Genomic DNA, 25,718 nt, shown 5'->3' with positions numbered 1-25,718 from the left:
AAGACAGTGATTTCAACTTGAGTTGAGGACATTTTAAAATACACATTGCTGGACTCAGACTTAAGTTAGAGTGGGACTAAGGGATTCATTCAAAGGGATCAAATTCTTGCATTTTTTTTTTTTTTTTACTATTTTTGGGGATTTCCCAAAGGGATTCATTCAAGGGGATCAAAGATTTCATATTGATCACTGCTGTTGCATATTCTTCAAGTTTTTGAAGTACAGCATTACTTTCAGACCAAAGTATTTTGGGTCGTCTTCCTCTTTGAGAGCAGAGGTGGTGTTATAGGAGAATATTTAAAAGCAAGGGATGTCCCATTTGGACAAATGCAGGTACTATTGAGACTTCACTTAGAAATAAAAAAAGCTTCTCAGAATTCATCTTGCAATGTTCATCTTGGTATTTTGAGTATGCAGAAAACAACTTAGGAATTAATAGTAAATAGTGTGCTTAAATGCATGTGCTTAAGGACTTCCTTTATAAAGATAGCCAAAAAATAGACTATCTCACTGACTATTCAAGCATAGAATGCTTTATGTGTTAAGCCCTGGGTGAGCTTGGGGCTAGAGTGATGTGTTTGCCTAGATACTTCCATTTGCTTTTCTCTTTGAAGCATCTTTAAAAAAAAGCTTACTGAAGGAAGAAACAAACATGATACTCTCTTGTTATTAATATTTGAGTGCCCTTTAAAATATTTATTAGAAAACATTTTTTAAAAATTAACAAATATTTATTTCTATAATTCTCTCTCCATGTATGTTACTCCATGTGTTTTTCAGAACTGTTTCAATAGATCTACAGACTCGATTTAAAATAATATAATTTAAAAAGCTTTGAAAATCAAGAATATTATAATTCACTTTGCTATTTTTAAGTTCTGGATAAATCCACTTTATGTGTTGAAGGTAGAAAGTGGATTGAGGATTCCTTGGTGGGATGTTTCTCAGTGATCTGCCATAAAATACAGCTCTTCACCTTCCCCTGTAACAAGTAGCAAGGAGGCTGCTTTAATTGGTTCAGAAGGGTATCATTCTGACATATTTTAATGCCATCTCTTGTAAGGTCCTGAGACTAATTCTCACAGCATAAAATACTTCAGATTACCTTGGTTTTCGTTTTTTAATAGATGACAGGTCAGAGTAGGAATACACATGAATTGGCCTGAAAATTTTCAGTCTAACTTTGCTTTAACTTTACCCTTGTAAAACCTTTTCTGGGCTATTAGAAAACTCTTCAATGTCCCTATCAACATAAATGTTTTGAATAATAGCCATAAGTGGATAAAATGCCCTAGGGTGACCTTCTTAGTGAACAAGTAAACTTAAGATTTCTTTTCTCAATGTTGAGTTTATGCGTCTTTTAAAACTGCATATTTACTTTAATAATAAAGCTAATGATCATTTTCTAAAGTATTAACATCTTTCCCTTACTATTGCACATTATTGAAATTTCTTTTCTGAACACTTGGAGTATTTTGTGTGTGTGTGTGTGTGTGTGTGTGTGTGTGTGGTACTGGGATGGAACCCTTCTATCTCTGGGCTACACTCTCAGAATATATCTATCTATCTATATCCATATCCATATATATATATATATATATATATATATATGATTTGGAAACAGGGTCTCTTAAGCCAGCACGTCTGGCTTCGAACCTGCGTGATCCTCCTGTCTCCACCTCCCAAGTGCTGGGATTACAAGAGTGTGCCACCACGCCTGGCCATTTAAAGTATTATTCTATTGTCACATTTCTTTTTAGTTTTGTTTTGGTCAAGTTATAGAAACTTAGTCTTTTCAAATTTTTCTTTATAAATTCATTCTTTAGCTCTATTAGCCTTTTAATAATAAATAATAACTCACATCCTCATATAGAATTTTTTATTATTTATTTATTTATTTATTTATTCATTTATTCATTTACTTATTTATGGTGGTACCGGGGTTCCTGGAAACCCTTCTAACTCGGGGATACACTCCCAGACCTATTTTATACTTTTTTTTTTTTTTTTTTGGAAACAAGGTCTCTTAAGCCAGCAAGGCTGGCTTTGAACCTGCGCGATCCTCCTGTCTCTGCCTCCCAAGCGTGGGCCACCATGCCCGACTAGAATTTTATTTTTTAAAATACAACCATAGTAGAGTTTTGAAGCATATGTGTCTGGCACTTTTAAGTATATATCTGTGCATTTTATGAAAAAAAATCCAACTCTTCTGTGACTCTTTATATGTCTTCATATATTCACTTGGCAGCAGTAATGTGAAAAACGGTGTGTGGATTACCAAGTCCATGTAAACATTTGGGAATTGTATAGTTATTTGTCCAAATCTGTTCTTTCATGCAACTACAATCACACTGATAGCTGGAACTATGTCAATTTTTCTGGGTGCGTAATGACACATATATTGAATAGCTGAATTTTGAGGTAAAATGATAGTTTATGACATAATGACTTAAAGTAAAAAAATTGATATTTCTAACACTGAGTTTCTAGCATTATTTTAACAGCCATTTAACTGAAGAGGCAAGTGAGTTGAAATAACTGAATTACTTCTCTCATTCCTGATACGCAATACTGTTTTAACTGAAGGGATAATAGAAAGCTAGTCTTTGAACTAAAAGCAGCTTAGATGCTGACTACAATGTGCTAGCATTTTTGAGATTTTATTGGATTGCATTATTCAACTAAGATTGTCATAACAAAATGCCACAGACTTGGATGCTTTAACAGAAGTAAAACTTTTCCCTCACAGTTCTCAAGGTTACCAGTGCAAGTACCCTCAAGTTCAGTCTCTGGTAGGGGCTACTTCCCTGGCTTGCACATGTTTATTTTTGTGTCTACACCTGGTCTTTTCTCTGTTCATGTGTATAAAGACAACAATGTCTGGTCTCTTCTTCTTACCAAGAGATACACATTATGAGGGTGCTATCCTTATAACTTCATTTATTCTTCATTACATCCCAAAGCCCTTATATTCAAATATAGTTACACTGATGTTTAGGGCTTCAATATATGAATTAGGGTGCACCATTCAGTCCAAGAACAAGTTTACTTTTCACTTGACATGATTAACATTGTTATTTTAGACTGCTCCATTGACTGAATAGGATAAAGGTCCAGTTATAATACAATATGGAAAAGCATCACGGAGTTTTGACTTTCAAAGTCACCATGTTTAAAGAATATGGAAGAAAAAGTCATCTTGGAGTGAGACTTCAATTTACAAGGGTCAGGCTCTTGAGAGAATGAGACTCCCTGAATTCCAAAGTACATTGTAAAATATCAAGCATTGGAATCTAGAAGAATTAGAGTTTAGATATGTGTTACAATTGCTGCGAGAGCAGTTTTACAGACTAAAATGAGGTAGTGGTTTAATCAAGTGGCTCATAAGAGAGTATAGATGAAAGGAATAAGAATTAAGCATCGATGAATGTTTCTGAAAGGCTGTGACCCTGGATCTCCTGAAACTGAATCTTAAGGGAAATATGTACTGTCACTTCCCATAATAACTTTGAAGGTGTCTGAGAAAGAAATCTTGAAAGTCTTGGATTCCAATTTCTTTCTAGATCCCTGGGAGTTATTCTTAAGAAATTTCTTAAACCAGTGCAGAATTGAGATTTTTCTTTCTTCTCAACTCTCTTACATATTTCATTCTCGAAATATAAACTAATGATGTACTTTTCAAATTTCTAAGTAAACTAGCGCATCTGTACGTGAAACACAGTGGAGAAAGCCTGAAAAATCTTATGTCTTTTGCATGTTTTAATCCTTCTAGAAATACAATATTTTGATCTCACCTTTTTGTATGCAAGACTGGCTGTAAACTACCTTTCTAGAATGATCTTGAAAATCTCACCCCTTTTGTGGTAACAAAATTGTCACAATGAATCTCTAACACTAAACACATCAAGTATCAAAAAATATTTTGTAATTTCTGGAGCCTCTAAGATGCTGAGGCGATTCAGTTGCTGTTACAAATTGTGCTCAGAGACCTTATACTTTGGACCTTAGTGTAGTTGGGTCTGTATTGTTCTCCAGAGGCCTCTGTGTTATGGGGTCCGGCCTCAGCTGGGAACTATTAGGAGGTGTTAGAACCTTTCAGAGGTAGGACTGAGTGAAAGTTTCCGGTCACTGGGAGTGTGCCCCTGAAGGGATTGTGGGATGTGGGCCCGTTGCTCTTTTTTTCTGTCATTTTTGGCTATGTGGTAAATAGACCTCCTTTACTGCCACATGCTACCACGATGTGCTATCTTATCACAGGTCCAGTGTAATGAGCCAATTGGTCATGGACTGAAAGCTCTCAAACTATCCTCCCAAATAAACCTTTTCTGTTTTAAGTTGATTTATCTTAGACATTTTATTACATTAGTGAAAAGCCATAATCTGAAAAAAATTGAGACTATAGTAGTGTTTACAAAAGATTAAAAAGGGAAAGAAAAACTCCATAGCTTTGTAAGTAGAGAATCATTCTTTCTGATAGCAGGAATTGATGAATTAATCCTCATTATCACATGAACGATCTTTTTATATGTATATTATTCATACCCCAGCATGGTTTTAAGAATCTTTAAGTTTTGAAAACCAAAAAAATTGAATACCTTTCATTTAAATTGATTCTACAAAAAATTGTACAGAGATCCTAAGGGCATACGGATTAGAAATAATTGTGAAAAAGTTGTTCAGAAACAAGTTATAATAACTTATTAAAACTTGTGCTCTCCTAGTTATAATAAAAAAATCTTCCCTCTTGCATATAAGAAAGATATTTTATACTTTGATCATTTGTATTAAGTATGACCTATGTTGGTTATTAATGATAAAGTCAACTGGTAATTTGTTTCACTCAAACTCCAAATATTTGAATTTCAGTTTTGAAAATGTATCTGTATTTATGGGAAATAATATTTTTATTGAAAATTTTGAAATAAGGCAAAATAATAACATCATCTTGTTATTCACATAGTATTACTTTTTGGTTAAAAATATTCATAGTTAGGATATTATGGTAACTCTGTTATGAGGCCTGAGATGGAATTTCCATCTTATTTCTCATCTCTCATCTGTTTAGAATTCCGTAACATTCTTTAACAGTATTATAGTGACATTTTGAGATACTTCTCACATATTATGTATTTTCTACATAGACCTTTTTTTTCTGATGGGCTCATGGTAAGTATGAAATAGAGCCAAGATGTTTCCCTTTATAGGACAGGACCAGGAGTGCTATTTGCCATCTTACTGGCTCTGTCTTTGCCAACTCTGCTAAAAGTGCCAACCATGCTGATTACACAGAAATTTAGCCTTGGGAAAAGATTTTCCTAAGATTTGATTTGAGGTAAAGTTAATGTTATAACTTAAAAAAAAGAAAAAAAAAAACACCTAGACTAACCTGTCTGAGAGCTCTAAGCCAATGCTATGACAGTTCAGAAGTAGAGCTGCCGTGATGAAGTTTTGGTCTAGACAATGTGCTCACTGCAAACATCAATCATCATCAGCATGGCTAACTACAGTTATGTTTCAATTTCTCTTCTCTTGTATGTAATTAACTGGAGGCCCCAAACTATCCTATAATAAGAAAAAATGTTATGCATATCATAGATCTCCATAGATTGCCAGGGTTTTACTGTCAAACATGAGTGAATACTGAAAACACCCTCTTGGTAAGATGATGGTAATTGCAGAGGGGAAAATTGAAATCAAATCTACCTGAATTTTCTTGTTAGTGATGAGTAGAGGAAAGACATTTTGCATGAACCTAGTTTTCAGGTAAGTGGCTAAATAATTTAATACAATATCTAAACTCTAGAGTATGCTTATAATTTCTTATATTGTAATGAGACAAAGAGAAGTGCATTCTAAACAATTTTATGCTTGATCACAATAAAAAGAATGGTATGTAAGAAGCAATAATAATATGTTCATGTCTTTTTGAGTCCAAATGAAAAAGAAAACAACTTCCTTAATAAATCTAAATGGCACAGCGTGAACATGTTCATATTAGCAAAAATAAAATGCTGACTGTATGCCAGGTACTTACCTTAGCATTTTACATATATTAAATCATTTAATACTTCTACCACACTATGAAGTTGGTCATGTTATTATCCCCATTTTAGAAATAAGAAGCTGGGACAATGAGAAGTTAAGTAACTTTCCAAAGTCACACAACTGGAAAGTGAATTATACAGTATTCCAAGTCATACTGACACAGTCTACTGATACAATATACTCCACTGCCACTGAAGTAGTAATACAATTGACATCAATATCATACTTCTATAGGCACTTCTAACTCAATTAATTCACATAAAAATCCCAGGAAGAGGTACTATTACTATCCATATTTCTCAGAGAAAAACTTTAGGACCTACAAAGTTGAAGTGGCTTACTTACATCACAGCTAGAAAAATAATGAAGCTATGATTTATACTTGGAAAACCTGGTTGTAATTATGCTATTAATGATTCTGCTATTTACCTGCCTAATTTTTTAAAAGTAGGCAATCAATTTAGCTATAGCCTAGAATCATAATAATGGAAACTGAATGCTTTGTTATAGTTGCTTTTTAAAAATGTTTATAGCATATTTAAATGCCACACCAATGAAAAAATTTTATGCTTTAAATATTAATCCATTTTCTGTTTTTAATAACACAACACCATAGACTTGGTAAGTCATAAAGAAGAGAGGTTTATTTTGGTTCACAGCTCAGGAGGTGCAAGGTTCAGGAGTCACATCTGTTGACAGCCTTCTTGTTCAAAGTCCCAAAGTGACAAAGGCCGTTAAATGACAAGAGACAGGGAGTGCTCATGTGGATGTGAATTTCTTCTGGTTTCTCCTTCTTTTATAGTCATCTGGATACACTTATGGGGGTTACACTAAGAATTTTATGTAATATCCAAATCCCACAGCTAAGTACCATAGATTCAGTTTCTACTCTTTAATGCCCCAAAGTGGGGTTTGTTATATATTGGATCTGAAATGGCCCTACCCAAAGGCTCCTGGGTTGAACACTTGGTTTCCAGTGCTGTGATGTTCAGAGATGGGGCTTTTGGGAAGTGATTGATTGACATTACTGGTGGATTATCCATTGATAGCTGAGTGAACTACTAGAAGGTGGTGGAGACTGTGAGAGGTGGGACCTATTTGGAAGGTGTGAGTCCTTGAGCATATTACACGGACTATGTCTTTTCCCCAGCCTCCACACGCTGTTTCTGGACTGTCCCAAGATGAGCAGTTTTGCTCTATCACTTTCTCTTCTTCCATGATTTTTTCTTTCTTGGAGCCATCCAACCATTGATTGAAATCTCTAAAACCATGAGCCATAATAATAATTTCCACCTGTCAGTTGATTTTCATAGATATTTTTCCATAATGATAAAGAGCCCAATATAAATATAAATGTATATAAAATACATATAATATAATAACATAGTAATTAGCTTTTAGGAAATGAAGTCTTGGGGGATGATCTTTAACCATAACACTGTGCAGGTAGGAATGTTAATGCATGGGATTGCAATGTTAATACATGGTGGGTATTTACTTCGCCATGTATTTTCTAGACTTTCTGACCCTTTGAGTTAACCAACTTTACTAGATTCTTAGAATTGTTTTTTCTTTCTATCTTTTCTGCAGCAGTTTTTCATATTTGGGTTTTATAGTATTTTTTTAAAAACATATAGATCTTACAAATAGGTTTATTCCTTTGTATTACATGTATTAAAATTTTGCAATTATCTGAGCTGTGAATGTAGCTAAATGGCAGAGTGTTTGTCTAGCAAATATAAGACCTTGAGGTTGATCTCAAGTACTACAAAAATGATACACAAAATAAATAAAGCCTTCCTAGGGTGTGGTGGCCCACAGCTGTAATTCTGATACTTTCCAGGCTTAAACATGAGAATAACTGTGTCAAAGCCATAGTTTGTGACTGTGTGAGACCCAGTTACAAAATATAATATAGATCAGGCATGGTGGTATATATCTCTCAGCATTCTCACTCCTATAGTCCAAAACAAGTAATCATACATATTAGAGGAGAAAGATTTAGCTGCTCTTAGTTCTGGAGATTTCAGGGTTCAGTTCATGTCAGGCCAGGTCGGCAGAAAGCTCCTCCCTTTCAGAATTCAAACATTTACTCTGTGCTATTGTACACTAGATATATGTAACTCGGTTTTTATTTTTACAGGAGCTAATAGCCAGGAGCTTGCCCTGAGTCTCAGAGTGACTTTGGAATATTGAGTTTTGAGCAATGATAAAACTGTTAAGATTATGGAACTCTTGGTGATCCACCAAATGCATTTTTAACTGTGAGAGGGCCTTAAGAACTTGGGATCAGGGACAGAATGTAATGGTTTAGATTTATAATATCCCCTGAGACATCATGGAGAGTAGAAAATCATGCTGGAGGTGGGGCGTGGTTGAGGAGGGGTTCCTGGAGGTGTGGATTGTGGATTATATATAGTTCTTCTACCTGCTCTCTTTGCTTCTAGCCATCACAGTATGAGAGCAGAGCCTTATGCTCTCTTTTTCTTTGCTTTTTTCCCCTTCTTTTTAAATGTAGATAGAGTCCTAATCTCTATTCAGGTGATTAAAATGTCTAAAATGTTTAACACACACTGCAGAAGAATAGTTATAAGCATCACACATGGGGCCAGACTGCCTTGGTTTGATTATTCCACTAATTAGTTTGATATCTTGAACAAGGTACCTAACTACCATGCCTCAGTTTATAAATTTGTGAAATGGGACTGAGGAAAGATATTTTATCTAAGGAGTGCTATGCAGACTCAATGGTGTTTTCTCTGTAAAATGACTAGAATAGTGCCTTGCATATTGTAAGTGTTAAATACGCCTGATGGTACTAAGCTTTTAACTCATTAGGCAGGAACTTATCTCAGGGCTTTTGCCACACCTTCTACCTGGCCCTTCTTTTCTCAGATAACTGGATACCTTACTCCTCCTTTTTTTTTCCTTAGGTCTTTAGCCAAGTTCTGTCTTTAGTGTAGGCTCTCTCTGGCCATTACTCTTTAAAATTGCAATTCCTAATTCAACTTCCTCGTCTTTATCTCCTTTGCCACCTTTATTCTTTTTTCTTATCATATGTGTCCCTTTACATGTATTTTCATCATATCTTCTGCTGTTTTGTCATTTATGTTTTCTGTGTCCTTCATGTTTTACTTATCCATTCTATTTAGTGTCTGCGTCTCCCCCAGTAGAATGGCACATGCTTGTAATCCCCGCACTTGGAGGCGGAGACAGGAGCATTGTGCTGGTTCAAAGACAGCCTCGCTGGCTTAAGAGACCCTGTTTCCAAATAAAAATATAAAATAGGTCTGGGAGTGTAGCCTGGAGGTAGAAGGGTTTCCAGGAACCCCAGTACCACAAAAAGAAAGGCAGAAAGAAAGAAAGAAAGAGAATGTAAGCTCTGTTAAAACGAATGTTGCTTTGCTTTCCTCTTATCTGCTCATCAGGCCCTAAAAGAAGATGGGGACACAAGAGGTGCTTAATCAGTATTCATTCCATATACACAGGCATGAACAAATGAATGAATATTTCCTTTCAATGTCAGATATTATGTGATAAAATGATACAGACACTTGGGTTTTTATAGAACTATAAAATGTGAGCTAGCATTGATGTGAATTAGAAGACAACGCTGCTTCCTTCAGAGTATAGCCAAGAGAGAGAGCACCTAACTCGGCCAGGGAAGCACAGGATAAATAAATAGATATGAAGTTTCACTCACTGCCACTTTTGTACATAACAGAGATGCAAATTCCTTTTCAGTAAAAGAACCAACTGAAGTATCTACATAACTAACTGAAAATACTTAAAGAATAACTAAATGTGGGTTAGTAGAAATCAATATCAGTATCTAATTATTATACTATTATAAAATATAGAAAATCTATGCAGACTGAGTCTTCTTATGTTTATACCATCCACTATCTACCTGAACTGAAACTACATTTTTTAATCTGTTGCCTTCCACTTCTCTGTGCAGTGATTTCAGCCAGTTGTTTTTCTTATTTGCTATTATAGTTTCTTTCCTAGACCCTTCCTCTTATATTAATCTTGATGCTACAATTGAATGATAGGTTCCCATCTTCCCCCTGTTTAGACATGCCCCTTAGAATTTCAGCCTAGTCTTCAGGTTTCGAGTTCCAGTAAATGGAAGAAATGTGTATAGTTTCAAAGGAATCAAAGTGTGTTCTAGGGGAGGATACTATCTACGTTGTGAGTGGAAGGATGAGGTGTCCACCAGATAGACAGGACAGTGAAGGCATTGGGGGAAATGAGATGCTTAAGTATTCAAGAAATTGGAGGTGGTAGGATGAAGGATAAGATGTTTTGGAGAGAGTGCTACAAGGACAAGGTGTAGGAGCTTGCATTACAATGGCCTTTCAGTCTTAATTTAAATTTTAGGTTGTTAGCAGTTTTCATCTATAACATGGTCACAGATAAGCTTAAAATTGATGGAGAGAAACAAATCTGACAATCCTTTAAAAATAAATTCTGAAGTACCCATAATAAATTAAATTTAAATTATTACCCATAATAAAATAAATTTACACATAATTTGCTTTAGCATATATATTAGAATCATATTAATATTACATATTTACATATATATGATTTGCTATCATTGTTCTCACTTCTATTCTGTTGGCTTCAAAGTAGATTTATAAGCAGGGCATGGTTGCACATACTTGTAATCCCACTACTTGGGAAGTAAGATAGAAGGATTGCAGGTTTGAGGCCAACCTCAGCAAATTAGTGATATCCTTAACAACCTAGTAAGACCTTATTTCAAAACAAAAACTTAAAAGAAATAGTGGTATAGCTCAGAGGCAGAATGTCCCTGGGTTTAATTCTCAGTACCAAAAAAAAGTGGATTTATAGTCAGTGGGTAGATAATTACACTGAACTCTGAGAAAGCCCATAGGAATTTATTTATTTATTTATTTATTTATTTATTTATTTAATACTGGGAATTGAATCCATAGGTGTTGTTTTACCTCCTGTGTATCAAGCTACACCCTTAACCCTATTTTAGTTTTTATTTTGAGACAGAATACTGCTAATGCTGAGTGTCTATCTAAGTTGCTGAGGCATTCCTCTAACCTGCAATCCTCCTGTCTCAGATTCCCAACTACTATGATTACAGGCATGTACGGACTGTACCTACCATTCTCTCTTTCTCTCTCTCTCTCTCTCTCTCTCTCTCTCTCTCTCTCTCTCTCTCTCAGTACTAGAGATTGAACCCAGGAGCATTCTACCTCTGAGCTAGACCCCTAGCCCTACTTTTTATTCTTTAACATAGGGTCTCACCAAGTTGCAGAGGACCTCACTAAGTAGCCGAGGCATAGTTGTCTCTTATTAGTACCATCTCTTACTAGTAGCATGAAGGTGAGAGTCTCTGAGGAAGATCATAAAGAAGAGGAGCCTAGGCAAGCTGTTTGGGACCTTACTTTAAGTCTTCAAATGACATATTAAGTGAGGCACTTGTGTGTATTGGAAAGACATTCAAGTCTGTGTTCCTGAAAAAAAAAAATCAGAGAGCAGTGGAGGTCAAAGGATAGAAGGCTGGGAGACCAGTTACAAGGAATATGCAATATAAAAAAAAAAAAACATTGCCTTAATTCAGTTCATGTCAGTAAGGATAGATGATGTATGAACAAGTCACTGCAGAGATAGAGCAATAGGATAGGCAACTAAAAAGTGGTACCTTACCGCGTTTGTTTGATCTGGCTTATTTCATGTAACATAATGCCCTCCAGTTTCATTCATGTTGAGGCAGATAAAAGCATTTCTTTCTTTTTATTATGATGGAATAATATTCCATTTGTGTGTGTGTGTGTGTGTGTGTGTGCCTGTGTGAGTGTGTGTGTGTGTGTATGTGTGTGTGTGTATCAAAATTGTAGGATCTAAGAAATACAGGAAGAAGAAAATGTCAATTTCATAGAAGCAAAGAATAGGATGGCCATTTCCAGGTTGTTGGGGAAATAGGGAGATGTTGATCAAAGAGCATAAACTTTCATTTATATGATAAATATGTTCTGAGGATCTAACAAAGCACAATACCTGTAATTAATAATACTGAATTGCATACTTAAAATTTGCAAGATATTAAGTATCTCAAAAAAACTATAGAAAAAGAGAAAAGAAAAAATGTAGCTGTGAGAGGTAAGGGATATGCTAATTAACTTGATTGCAGTAATCATTTTGCACAATACATATGTGTATCAAATCATCATACACATTAAATATATACAATTTTATTTGTTAATTATACAGCAATAAAACTGGAAAATTAATAAGAAATTAGAGAGAAGGAAGAATCAACATGACTCCCTGGGGATCACGTAATTGGTAGGATGTTAGTGCTGTTGAATATGGACACATTCACCGAGATGAACAAAGTATTTGTGGAAAATAATAAATTCAGTGTTGGACCATTTTGCCTTTGAGGTGTTCCTGGGACATCTGTGTGGATTAGCCTGATAATAAAAATTAAGTAAATATAACATCAAGTAGTTGTTGTTAGGCACTAGGCCGCATGTTATTTTTTTCAACTTATTAATAACAAAACTACGGATGACTTAAGATAAAAAAGTTTGGCCTGTGAATGGTGGTTGGAAATTGCACATGGGTATTTTGACTCCAGAGTCTACATATTCATGTTGAGCCTCAGGACCCTGTGGCCTCTGGAGCTCAGAAAAGACTTCAGGAAGAGAGATGGGGATTTGAGAGCCATTAGTTTCTAAGTGATCTCTGTGGTTGTGAAAGGAGATGGGTTTTCCTAGGGAGAGATTATAGAAGGAGAATGCTGGCTGAACACATCCTTACAACTTAAGCAGAATAAAGTGATTATAGACATTTAATGTCATGCGATGTTGTAAGGCTGCTTTACATTGATTTCCTGTAGCAAGCAAATGGCTTTCTGAGTGTAGTGATGTACCTTTGTGCAGTGCAGTACATCTCTCATTTATTCTGTGGGGATGGAGCCAATTTAACAATATGTATGACTAATTCTTTTCCTCGGAAATAGAGATGAAGATGTGACCTTCTGCATTTCCCTTCTGATGGCAGATTATAAAGGGAAGATCGGAGTTAGACAAATTTTCTGAATTTTCCTGTAAGGTTATGATTACTTTTTTATTTCACTCGGTACAGATAAATTTATACACTATTGATCAGGATGAGAGAAGCAAAGAAAAACTACAAATAATTATAAAATTAAGAAAGAAAATGCCCAGTTTTTACATTCCTCTACATGGTAACTTAAAATTATTATTTTAGTATAAAATTAAGATATTATTTATTGTTTCCTAGTGCCCTTCATAAGCTTCTCATATTTCTTTCTTTTCTTTCTTTCTTTTTTTTTTTGGTGGTACTGGGATTCCTGAAAACCCTTCTACCTCCGGAATACACTTCCAGACACCTATTTTTATACTTTTTTTAAATTTGGAAACAAGGTCTCTTAAGCCAGTGAGGCTGGCTTCGAACCTGCACGATCCTCCTGTCTCTGCTTCCCAACCATGAGGATTATAAGAGTGTGCCACCATGCCCAGCTTCTCATATTTCTTTTAAAGCATTCTTTCCTACTAATAATAAAGGTGATGACAGGCTTTCAAAGACCCAGCAGTCTCCAGCATACATTGTTAGTACACCCAGCTTCCAATACTTTCTCTAGTACATAACATTTGATATTGTACCTTATTTTTGTGAAACATTAAGAATATTTTTGGTGTTTCAAAATAAAGAAGTTCCATTAGGATGAACCTATGTCTAGAAGGATTAACTCCATAGTGTAGAACTCCTCCAAATTGGTTCCTTTTCAGTCTAAAGCTTCTCAAACTCTGTGGCTTTTCACAGTAGCAGTGCCAGAGCTTTGCTTCCAGAAGGGGCTGAGTTACTTGATGTGGGAGAAGAACTTGAGCACTAGTAATATTATTTTTTTTTCTCAAATCAACAGAAATTTATTGTCTTACAGTTATAGACACCAGATATCCAAAAATCAAGGGCTATTCTCTGTAATGGCACTGAGGGACAATTGTTCTCTGGTTCTTCCAGTTTCTCTGAGTGACCGGCATTCATTGCTTGGGACTGAAGAACTCCAGTCTCTCCAGTGTGCAACATGGCCTTCTCTGTATTTCTAATCTCCTCCTGCCTTTATCATAAGGAATCCTGTCACTGGGCTTAAGGGCCTCCTGATATAGGAAGGTCTCTTCTCAAGATCCTCAACTAAACATCTACAGACTCTTTTTCTTAATTAGGTCTTCTTCATTGTTTCTATGGAGTGATTTGTGCTTCCCAGTCTATATTCATCTGTTGAAAATCTACCTCCCAATCTGATGGTATTTGAAGATAAGACCTTTTCAAGGTTCTTCTCTTCTCTTCTCTTCTCTTCTCTTCTCTTCTCTTCTTTTCTCTTCTTCTCTCTTCCCTTCCTCTTTTTCTTCTCCTCTTCCTTCTTCTCTCTCTCCCTTTTTCTTCCCTCCCTCTCTCTTTTCCTCTTCCTCCCTCTACTCTTTCTTATAGATACACATCTATAAGGCCACCATCTGCAAGCTAAGAATAAATCTTCACCAGGAATAGAATTTGCTAACTTTTGACTTTGGAATTTCAGCCTCCAGAACTGTGAGAAAATAAATTTCTATTGTTTCAGCAATTCCATCTATGGCATTATTGCTATAGTATCCCTAGATGACTGATACAAGAGATCACATGGGGCCGAACAAGGACACATCTTTTGGAGGAACACTATCCAAACTACTAGAGCAGGTACTTCCTGAAGCTCTTTTCACTTTTTTTGACCTGATTCAAATAAGAAATAGATGTTAGGTATAACACATATAACATTATCCATGAATTACAGATCTTGAATTCTTTTAACTCTTATCCAGGAGAAGCCTACTAAGTGCCCATCATAATTAAAAATCTTTTTTTTGTCATGGGGATTGAACCAAGGGACATTCTACCTCCAAGCTTAAACCCCAGCTCTTTTTAATTTATATTTTTGAATCAGGGCCTCATTAAGTTTCTAAGGGTCTTGCTAAATTGCCGAATCTGGCCTTGAACATGTGCTCTTCCTTTGTCAATCTCTCAGGTATTAGATTATAGGTTTCTGCCACCATATCCAGTTATTTCTTCCCCTAGTAAATGTTATTGTTCTAGTCGAATTGTCATGAAGATAGAACAATCTCACCTGATCCTTTTTATTTTCTCCAGCTTGCCCTTCCTCCCTTATCCTCCCCCATGGATTTCAAGAGAGCTGCTTTAATTTTATGCACCTGGCAGTTTGGTTCAAGATTCATTGATGTCATAGGAATTAAGAGGAAGCTGGAAATAACTCTTTGCCAGCAAAAGTAGAGGCAGACAAGTGATAACAGGAGAAATATTGCTGGCATCAGTCTTGTTTTTGGATGTTATACACATGACAGACATTTATTGATGACCTATTGTGTGTGGGCAGCAACCAGAACATGCAGGGATTTCTCAGTTGCAGTTCTAGGTTTAGATTTTTTTCACATAATAATGGGAGGCCACTGAGAGATAAAAGTGGGCATTTAAGTGAGGAAGTAAAAGTGATTCCTGATCCACTCCTCTTAAGAAGACCAAATTTACTGTGCCTATCCTTTGACTGAGGGCATTTGTCAGATGTGTTCTTTGGAGAAGACCAACAGTTCTTTATCCATGTGTTCTATCTGCTGACAAATACCTTTTTGACCAGAATAACAGTTTTTAAGGAAGAAATCTAGAGCTGTTCCTGCATGCTGTAAGACAGAAAGTTGAATAAAAATTTGGAAAAAAAAGGGGTAAAGATAGAAATGATTGGTTTCTGGTATTGGGTTTAGAATTATCCACAGGAGACTTTGATAAAGGAAAAACATTTTGACCCATCTCTAATAGCTTAGAATAATAATAAAACAGACTACACAAAAAAAATGAAATGCATACAGGGACTAAAAAATTACCTATTCTTTCATACATAATGCAATACACTGGGTAAGTCTTTTATTGTACTAGAAGCAAAAAAAAAAAAGGCGTATAGTAGACAAGCCAAAATAATTTACATAAAACACAATGCAAAGTGACTGAGAAGAGGACAATTTTGGAAAATGATCACTCTAGGAAGGCTGCCAAGGTAAGTGGCAGTAGATATTGATTATATAGACCTGTCATGGATTGGTTTAACCAGTCATTCTGAAAATTGAATCGGATTTTTCTTCCTGAAATAATGTTTTTGAAGCTGTGCCAAATGCAATCTCTCTACCCACCCATTTTGGTTTCAGACTTACTGCATAGACATTTATAATGTTGATCATGGGAAAGTCTTTCTCTACATCCAGAGCAAACTGATTACATTACATCATTTTACATGACAATTCTCCTCACCATATAAATATTAAATATACTAAAATAGTGGTTGAATAATATGCAATGCAGTATAAGAATAGATTAAACATGAATGTGAAGAAAAAGGCAAAGTCATTATAAGATTTATAAATAAGGTGACTATATTACTTTTCCTCCATTCCTGGAAACATTTGAGAATAAATAAGGATGCTAATAGCCTTGAACTAGAGATATTTTAGGCAAACCAGTACCTATATTCAGCCTGTAAATAAGGGGAGGTAAGAAGATCTGAATGGAAGCAAAACAAGAAGGTGATTGTTTAAGGAACAGGAGTCAGAATTAGTATTCCAACTAGGATATGTGGTTATTGGTAGTGTTTTGCATAGTGGGTTGTGAAATGGGGCACATAAAAAGAATTAGATCAGTCTTCCTGTCATACTTCACAGAGGGATGATAATGCTCTTTGTGTTCCATAAAACCATTCCTATAAGGCCTCCTGGTTTGGAGTCTGTTGACAGAAGATACATGGCTGAGCAAAGGCTTAGAGAGTCTATTTGGGAGATGTTCCTAGAATGCAAGAATGAGATACTGGAGAAAGTAAGGTGGAAAGAGACAACAAAAACAAACAAACAAAACCCTACATGTAGTCTGCTACTGATATTTCACAGTGATAATCCACAGTGGCTGAAGGTTGACATAGTCAAGTATATTCACCTGAATTCTGGGCTTGATTTTAGTAGGAAACCTCAGTTCCTGTGGCATTTGAAGACTCTGTCCTGGGACAGAATCCCCCAGGATGGCACAAGCATGCAGAGAGGCACTGGTTAGTCTGTCTAGGTTTGTTTAAAGCTGTCCTCCAGAGATCTGCTTGCAACTAGTTGTGGACTAGGGAAGAATCATGAAAGTGACATTCACAAGTTTCAGAGTACATTTACCAAGTGATTCTAACTTGGTTCTAGGGGACATTTATATTGCATAAGAAATGAGGTATCTGGCTGGGTGTGGTGGTGCCTGCTTGTGATCCCAGCATTTGGGAGGCTGAGATAGGAGGATTGTGGTTGGAGGACAGCCTCAGCTACTACTTAGTGAGGCTCTTTGAAACTCGGTGAGACCCTGTTTCAAAATAAAGAATAAAAAATTAGGGGGTGTAGCTCAGAGGTAGAATGCCCTGGGTTCCATCCCCATTACCACAAAAATATGAGGTATCAACTTAAAATGTGGTATCAGACATTTCCTTTTCCAAAAGGCTTTTTCTAATGCCAAATTTCTTATGATCCACTATATTCCACAGATTGCAGACTTCAAATTTTCCTCTTCCCAATCTGCTACTTCATTCAATTCTTTTCAGTCTCATTCTTTAAGCTACTATCGATTGCAGCTTTCTTATGAAATTCAAAGATCTGTTATTATCAGTCAGCACCATTTAACTTTGTACTTTTAGCTAAGATTTGGACTACCGCGTGCCTATCCAAAAATGTGTTTATGTTCTTCTTGCAGACACATCCACTGGCCTGAATCTCACCTAGCACATCAGAGAAATGGCAAAGGTTGTGAAAAGCCAGTGTGTTAGTCAACTTGTCACTTTGACCAAAATAACTGACAAGAAAACTTAGAGGAGAAAAAGTTTAGTTTTACTCAGAGTTTTAAAAGTTCAGTCCACAATCAGCTAGCTCCAAGGCAGAAACATCATGGTGGCAGGGCATCCCAGAGGAAAATGTCTCCGATCATACAGCCAGAAAGCAGAGAGAGATGGAGCCAGCCTCTCCCATAACCTACTTTCTATTTCATGCAACCAAACTACCTGCTTGGATTTATGAAACAGTAATCCAAATGACTAATCCAAGGATGAGTTTACAGCCCTCACAATCCCATAGCTTCCTAAAAGCCCCACCTCTGAACCCTGCCACCCTCAGGATTGGTTTTCAACACAGGAGCAGCTTCTTGGGTGACACTTCATATCCAAACCATAACAGTCTTCTCTCATTCTATTTTCTCTCAGCCAAAGTAAGCTGAACAAAACAGCTTAGAAATTTATTTCCCCTTTAATATGAATGATGACTCCCTCTTCCGGACTGACAACTTCCTAATGGCAGAAGAGCCTAGAAGCAGTATTGATTTTTGGTAGTTTATTTTCCCTCCCAAATTTCAGAGACCTGACTTCTAGCTGACAGAGATACAGAGTGGCAGAGCTGGGATTCAGATCTGCTCACAGCTATGTGATGTTCAAGGCTTGGACCAAATATATAACCATTGTGCCACATGGCCTTTTAAAATAATGCTATCTTATATTTGAAACCTATTATATTTTTCACTTCTAGCTCTGACTGGTTGGATAGTTATTAGTCAAACAGAGAGCTGTATTTGAATAAATCTAGTCTAGCTAATTGTCATGCTTTGAGACTGAGAAAAGCTATTTTTTAAAGCTGATTTATCAACCTTATCAGCCATATTGAATTACCAACCGTATTTTATGCCAACCATATTGAATTCAGCTGCAAATTTATTTTTCATAAATTTAGGCAAATGATATAAAATCTAATAATATTTAGAAACTATAATGGAGTCTAATCAAGTATCTGTGCATTTAGACCAAATATGTGGAAAATAACATGGAATGAAGAAGATTAACATTATGTGTGAGTCAATATCACAGTTTATCTTGACTTTTCTGCCATAAAATTTAGGCTAAAGTTTTTTGGTTCCTTTTTGCAGCTGATTTTATATATTCAATTTCATAATTATGTATATATCCATATTCATATATATGGATATCCATAAAATGACAAGTGGGTTGACTAAGCTGAAATGTCATTGGATGTTTTCTATTATCAAAAATAATTTTCAGGACAAAAATCATACACATTTTAAATCATTTGGAAAAATATATTTTGTTTTTGCATTATTGTCTTAGCATATAAATTCAGACAAGAACCAAACTATGTATAATATAAAATACACAATTATATACAAAACAAAGTTTAGTAAGAAAGAAAAATCATGATCGTACTATTATCTTATAATTAAGAATTTCAGAATAGTATTTACCCCTTTGTTTCATCCTACAGTATCTATGTGTTTACTGAAGAACAAAGAAATGTATTGATTACACATAGATTTTTAATATGAAGTTTAATAGCCTTGACTTGCGGCTATGCTTACCAAAGTAATTTGTGACTTTAATTATAGTCAGTACATATGACAACTGTATAAATGAGCATATTTCCATGTATGTATTCATGTATAAAATTTCTGTAATTCTTAAAGATGCTCCAAATGGGTGTTCTTAAAATTAAGTTCAGAGAGAAAGAGCCCTTGCCAGGGATCAACTATCCATGCTCTGACATTCTGCACTCACCTTTTATTTTCTCCACAGTAATTGTGTTGATATTGAGGTGTCAAAGGAAAAAATAGGTTTGGTATTCTAGAAGTACAATTTGATAATTGCTATTCCTGTCGTTAAAGGGACAATAATGCACTTTGTTTTTCCTCCATAAAGGTTAAGGACACTGTTACATTATCAAAAGTAGCACTTTCAAAATTGCACAAAATGATACATGTTCTTTTGAAGGCATTTTATCAATGACTATTGATTCAACCCAGAAACTGGATTTAATAATGACTGCTTTGCTAAGTACATGTCACGGTTAAGTCTCTGAACCAGCAATCTTCAAATGAATAGGCTCTGCCTGCATTGACACCTGTTCTTGAGACTACCACATACGACTTTTATCTTATCAAAATGATGTTTATTTAAAGGAGCAAAAGATAAATTGTAGTAATTTTCTTACATCATTTCTAATACTCATTTCTTACATACTTTTACATTTGTACTGTAATAAGAACAGATAGTTTAATGAACATTAGCTTTCTCATATTTTAAGCTACAATTATGTTTTTGATCTTTAAAAAGATGTGTTTTAATTTCAAAGTATTACACAAACAAACAAACAAACCTGGTAGTGCAAAAAGACTGAAACAGTTGAAGCATATGTGTCATTTCACTGATATTTTGTATTTTAATATTTAATATTTGGTATTAATTGAACACATTTTTACTGACTCATGTTTTCTATGCAAAACTTTTTAGAAGGTAATACTCAAGTGGTGTGGCAAGGAGAAAGTGTTGAGTACAAATATGCTGACTCCTCTTTGTATTAAATTAACTCCTCTTTATATTAAATTGACAACATTAAAAGTATTACACTAAATAACTTTAGGCTTTCCTGCTTGTGAAGTAGAGTTGACAATCAAATAAGAAGGAAGTTTTAAAATGGAATTGGGTCAGATTGTAAAGAGTAAAGATTTTATCCTACTTATAATAAGACCACCTGCTAAAATTTCATAGATGTTGGGAAAAGATATGAGACTCCTGTGTCAGAGACAAATGGCTTTATTACCCCAGCAAAACAGTAGTTAGAAGATCAGCATTAGCTCCATTTCTTTTAACCTCTCTCCTTACAGGGTGACTTAGGAGGGATAGCCATTCCCTGTCCCCACAATGTTAGTGTTAAAATAGAGGCCCTCTGAAGCTTTTGTCATGGGCAGAAAACAAGTCTGATATTTGTTCCCGAGAAAGGGGCACTGTATTCTCCTAAGCTAGTCACTTTGCATACATAATTGAGAAAATGCTCTGTAAGAAGGGGGGTACCCGTGTTTTTAGTCAAGGCATATAGAAACCTGAGACATCTCAGGAGCATGAATTTCTAGATCTTAATAAGTTGCGTTGATGACTTCATGAGCTAGGATTCCACCGGCATTGGATCAGGTTGAAAAATAAATGTGTCAATTTTCTAATTAGGTCAAGTTTTCACTAGTAGATTATTTACTAAGAACAAAATAAGAATGTGGGATTGTTAAGACTTCACATTGACAGTCTTTTTCTTTTTCCTGGTCACTCATTTAGTTATCCAATTATTTGGTTGTAATGGGGTTCCTGGAAACCCTTCTATTTCTGGGCTAAACTCCCAGACCTATCTTTTATACTTTTTTGAATTGGAAACAGGGTCTCTTAAGCCACGTGGCTGGCTTTGAACCTGTGGGATCCTCTTGTCTCTGCTTCCCAAGTGCGGGGATTACAAGCGTGCGCCACTACACCTGGCTAGTTATCCAATTATTTCAAAAATATTTTTTCACATAATACTTGCTGGTATTGCAAATATAAATAATATATGTTTGTAGGAAATAAACAGTAAAGGAGAAAGACAAATGAATCAACAATTAAATGAGATAGATTATATAATAAAAGTCTTTTTGCAAGGCCTTGGGAATATGAATAAAGAATTACAAAATCTAGTTTTAGACATTATGTTCACATTTACAGTTTTTAAGCTAACATTGTTACATGTACTCTACTGTCTACACTATGTTGAGTTATCACAGTTGACGTAACTTTCTTCAAGTTATATAGACTATATATGTCATGCTGTGATTGATAGCATCCTTTTAAACATGACTCAGGTGTAATGGTTCTTAGAATATATTTGCTCCATGGAACTGTTTTATTCTTTTCTTTTTCTTTCTTTGGCATCTCATCTAAAAATCTCCTTCCAGATACCAACAGAATTTGTTTAAAACTTAGTTTTCAACTTAGGACAACTGCATAAAGAATAAAATTGTTCATACTAGTTCAATGAAGATACTCCTTATCTAAATGTAATAATAACATTAAGAAATGAACAATTTTGACCAATTTTATAGTTTGATATTTTGCTCATTGTCACTTGAAATTTCTAAAATTGTTTCATGCTGATGAGTTCTTAGGTTATAGTTATCCATTTAAAAGACTAAAGTAGCTGGGTGTGGTGGCGCAAGATGGTAATCCCTGTGCTTGGGAGGGAGAGACAGGAGGATCGTGCAGGTTCAAAGCCAGCCATGCTGGTTTAAGAGACTCTGTTTCCCAAATAAAAAAATATAAAATAGGTGTCTTGCAGTGTAGCCCAGAGGTAGAAGGGCTTCCAAGAACCCCAGGACCACCAAAAAATAAAATAAAATAAATAAAAATAAAAGACTAAAGTAGAAATTTCTTTGGATTTTATGTTTTAATATTTTAATAGCTTAATGGAGAGGTAATATATATTCCTAAAATTTCTTAATTTAAATGAAAAATATAATGAGTCTTACTAAATTGATAGATATGTAGCCTCATGGCAGTACAGTTTAAGACCATTTCTACAAAGACTTTCTACAAAGACCATTTCTAAAAAGACTTTATTCCAGTCACCCTCCAGTCTTCATCCCTTCCTGAACCTTGGTATAACCACTGATGTACCTTGTGTTTCTATGTTACTTTTTACTTTTAAGAATTTTAATATAAGTGAAAAATATAACATAGTCTTTTTTGTTTGACTTATTTAATTACCTTGTGTGATCCATCCACACCAGTGTATATATTGGAAATTATTTCCTTCTTATTACTGGTATGATTCCATTGCACAAATGTAGCACATTTGTTTATCCTTGGTCACTTTGATGCGTGTCTTTTAGACTTTTATTGGTTCATTGTAATCCACTATAGTAGTGAGATTCAAAGTGATAGTTTTATATATGCAACATCACAGTGTAGTCCCCTCACAATAACCAAATCACAAATATTTTTGTTGCGTTTACTTTTTGGTTATTACGAACAACTATGCCATAAATATTCGTGTAAAAGTCCCTTTGTATAAACATGCATCTTTATTCCTTATAGGTTGTACTATAAATGCATACTTAAGTTTTAGAGAGGCTGATAAATAGTTTTACAAACACGTAATGCTATTTTAGATTCTTCTCTGCAAAACATGAAGGTCATATAGTTTTTTCATATGTTTCCCAACATTAGATATTACCAGTGTTTACTACTTTAGTAATGGTAGTAGCTAAACAGTAGAATCTCAGTATGCTTTTACAAATTATTTTCCTTTTCCCATTTTTTATCAGTATGGGGTGTGAACCCAGAGACACTGTACCTATAAGCCACATCTTCAACCTTTGTAAAATTTATTTTGTGACATGGTCCCGCTAAGTTTCCAAAGTTGGCCTCAAATTGACAATCTTCCTGCCTCTGCCTCCTGGGTAGCTGAGTAATTTACAGTGTGTGCCACCATGCCCAGCTTTATTTTTCTTCTTTTTAGTTAGTGCATAATGATTGTGCAAATTTTTGCAGTACAGTGTGGTATATCAATCCACATGTTTTGGATTTTCTTAAGACAATTGATGTTTGATGTCTTCTCATGTGCATATTTATATTTATACATTTTTTTGCTGAAATGCCTATTCAGCCTTTTCTAAGTAGATTCTTGATCCTATTATCATGCTATAAGAGTTCTTCTTATATTCTTGATAGCAGTTCTTTACCAGATACATGTTTTATGTATATTTTCTCTTAATCTGGGGCTTTTATACTTATAAATGCTGACTTTTGAAGAGCAAATGATACTGAATTTGATCATCCTGTTCGTACATTTTTATATTACGGCTAATTTGAAAGGTCAGAATACTTGAAGATCATTGTCTGTAGCCACCTATCACTATCTTGGATACTTCAGGCTTCTCTCCCCTATTCAGGTGGCATATGGGCATTCAAAACATTTGTTTTGGCGACTATTTCTCTCTGCTTCTGTAGTGGAGAAACACTCATTATTATCACAATGCCTAAATAATTAAATATATGGGATTTTATTTCTATATGTTTGACACATTCTCCCTTTTCCCATTGACTCCCAAAAAGTAGACTCTGATTTCCCTATTTTTGGTGAAGCCACCTCAAAGCTCTTAAGAAATAAAATAAAATTATAATTTATTAATATGACAAATATTAAAGCTAGATAAGGATGTTTTCATGATCTTTGCCACCTGTTTCTTGAATTAAGTGGTATACTGAGACTCACTGAAATATATATCAATGCAAGACTTACAGCTTAAAACTTATTTGATGTCATAATTGGCTAAAAGGTAAAGTAATATCATTCCATTTCAAAGAATAGCAATCCAGTATTTTATGCTTAATTCATTGAATAAAGTTAAAATTTGTCTATAAGAATGACTAAGCCGGGCGTGGCGGCGCACACTTATAATCCCAGCATTCGGGAGGGTGAGACCGGAGGATCATCGTTCGCTGGAGGATCATGGTTCTCAGACAGCCTCAGCTATTTAGTGAGGCCCTCCGCAACTCAGTGAGACCCTGTTTCAAAATAAAGAATAAAACATTGGGCAGGGGTTATAGATTGGAGGTCAAATGCCTCTGGGTCCCATCCCCAGACCTGCAAAAAAAAAAAAAAAAAAAAAAAAGAATCACTAATTTTTGGGTTTTTTTTAAATTACTTAAATCTCAATTCCCAATTGACATTTGCTTATATTGCAGGAATAATGATAATGAGATAGATTAAAGGCATATTAGTTAGTGGATACACTTATCCAGTGTGCTCTTGGCTTAAAAATTATTTTTAAAAAATTTCAAGCTTTTAAACATTGACCCATGTGTATATTACAAAGGAAGGTAAATAGCTTCTGAGGCTCAAGGACATTTCCACAGGGTAAGTAAGTGCATCAAAACCCATGAAAATAATTCTTATATCATAATGCAGAAATGCAAGTTAAAGGATTTTTAATGTCTAACAAAAGTACCAAGGAACCTTTTTATTCTTGTCAAGTTTTCTTTCCATGAGTATAACTTGAGAATTGTTATATTTCCACATCATTTTTTCTGTAATTGTTTAGAAATTTAGTTACAAGCATTTCAATGAACTTTCAACTTCACATAGATTCTCTTCATCTTTTTTTTTTTTTTTTTTTTTTTTTTTTTGGTGGTACTGGGGTTCCTGGAAGCCCTTCTACCTCTGGGCTACACTCCCAGACCTATTTTTACATTTTTATTTGGAAACAGGGTCTCCTAAGCCAGCGTGCGCGGCTGGCTTCGAACCCGCGCGATCCTCCTGTCTCTGCCTCCCAAGTGCGGGGATTACAAGCGTGTGCCACCACGCCCGGCTTCTCTTCATCTTTTAACACCCACAGGAAATACAAATATGAAGAGAGTATAAAATATGATAATGGATACGCTCATTGTCCCGGTTTCACCACTGAAAATGTATACCATGGGGAATATACCGTGCCTCTGTAAAATGTGAATCAGAAAGTAAAAAATAGCTGGGCATGATGGTACATGCTTATAATTCCAGTACTTGGAGGCTGAGACAGGAGGATGACAAGTTCACAGACAACCTCTGTAACTTTGTAACATCCTGTTTTAAAATGAAAAATAAAATAGGACTGAGGATATAGTTCAGAGGGAGACTATCCCTGGGTTCAATTCCCAGTAACAGAATGAATAAATAAATAAAAATAAAGCAAGGAAAGTAACTACAAAGAAAATATGT

Source organism: Muscardinus avellanarius (genome assembly GCF_963383645.1).
Source record: "Muscardinus avellanarius genome assembly, chromosome: 2".
Taxonomy (NCBI): Eukaryota; Metazoa; Chordata; class Mammalia; order Rodentia; family Gliridae; genus Muscardinus; species Muscardinus avellanarius.
Note: the sequence above shows the minus strand (reverse complement) of the source record.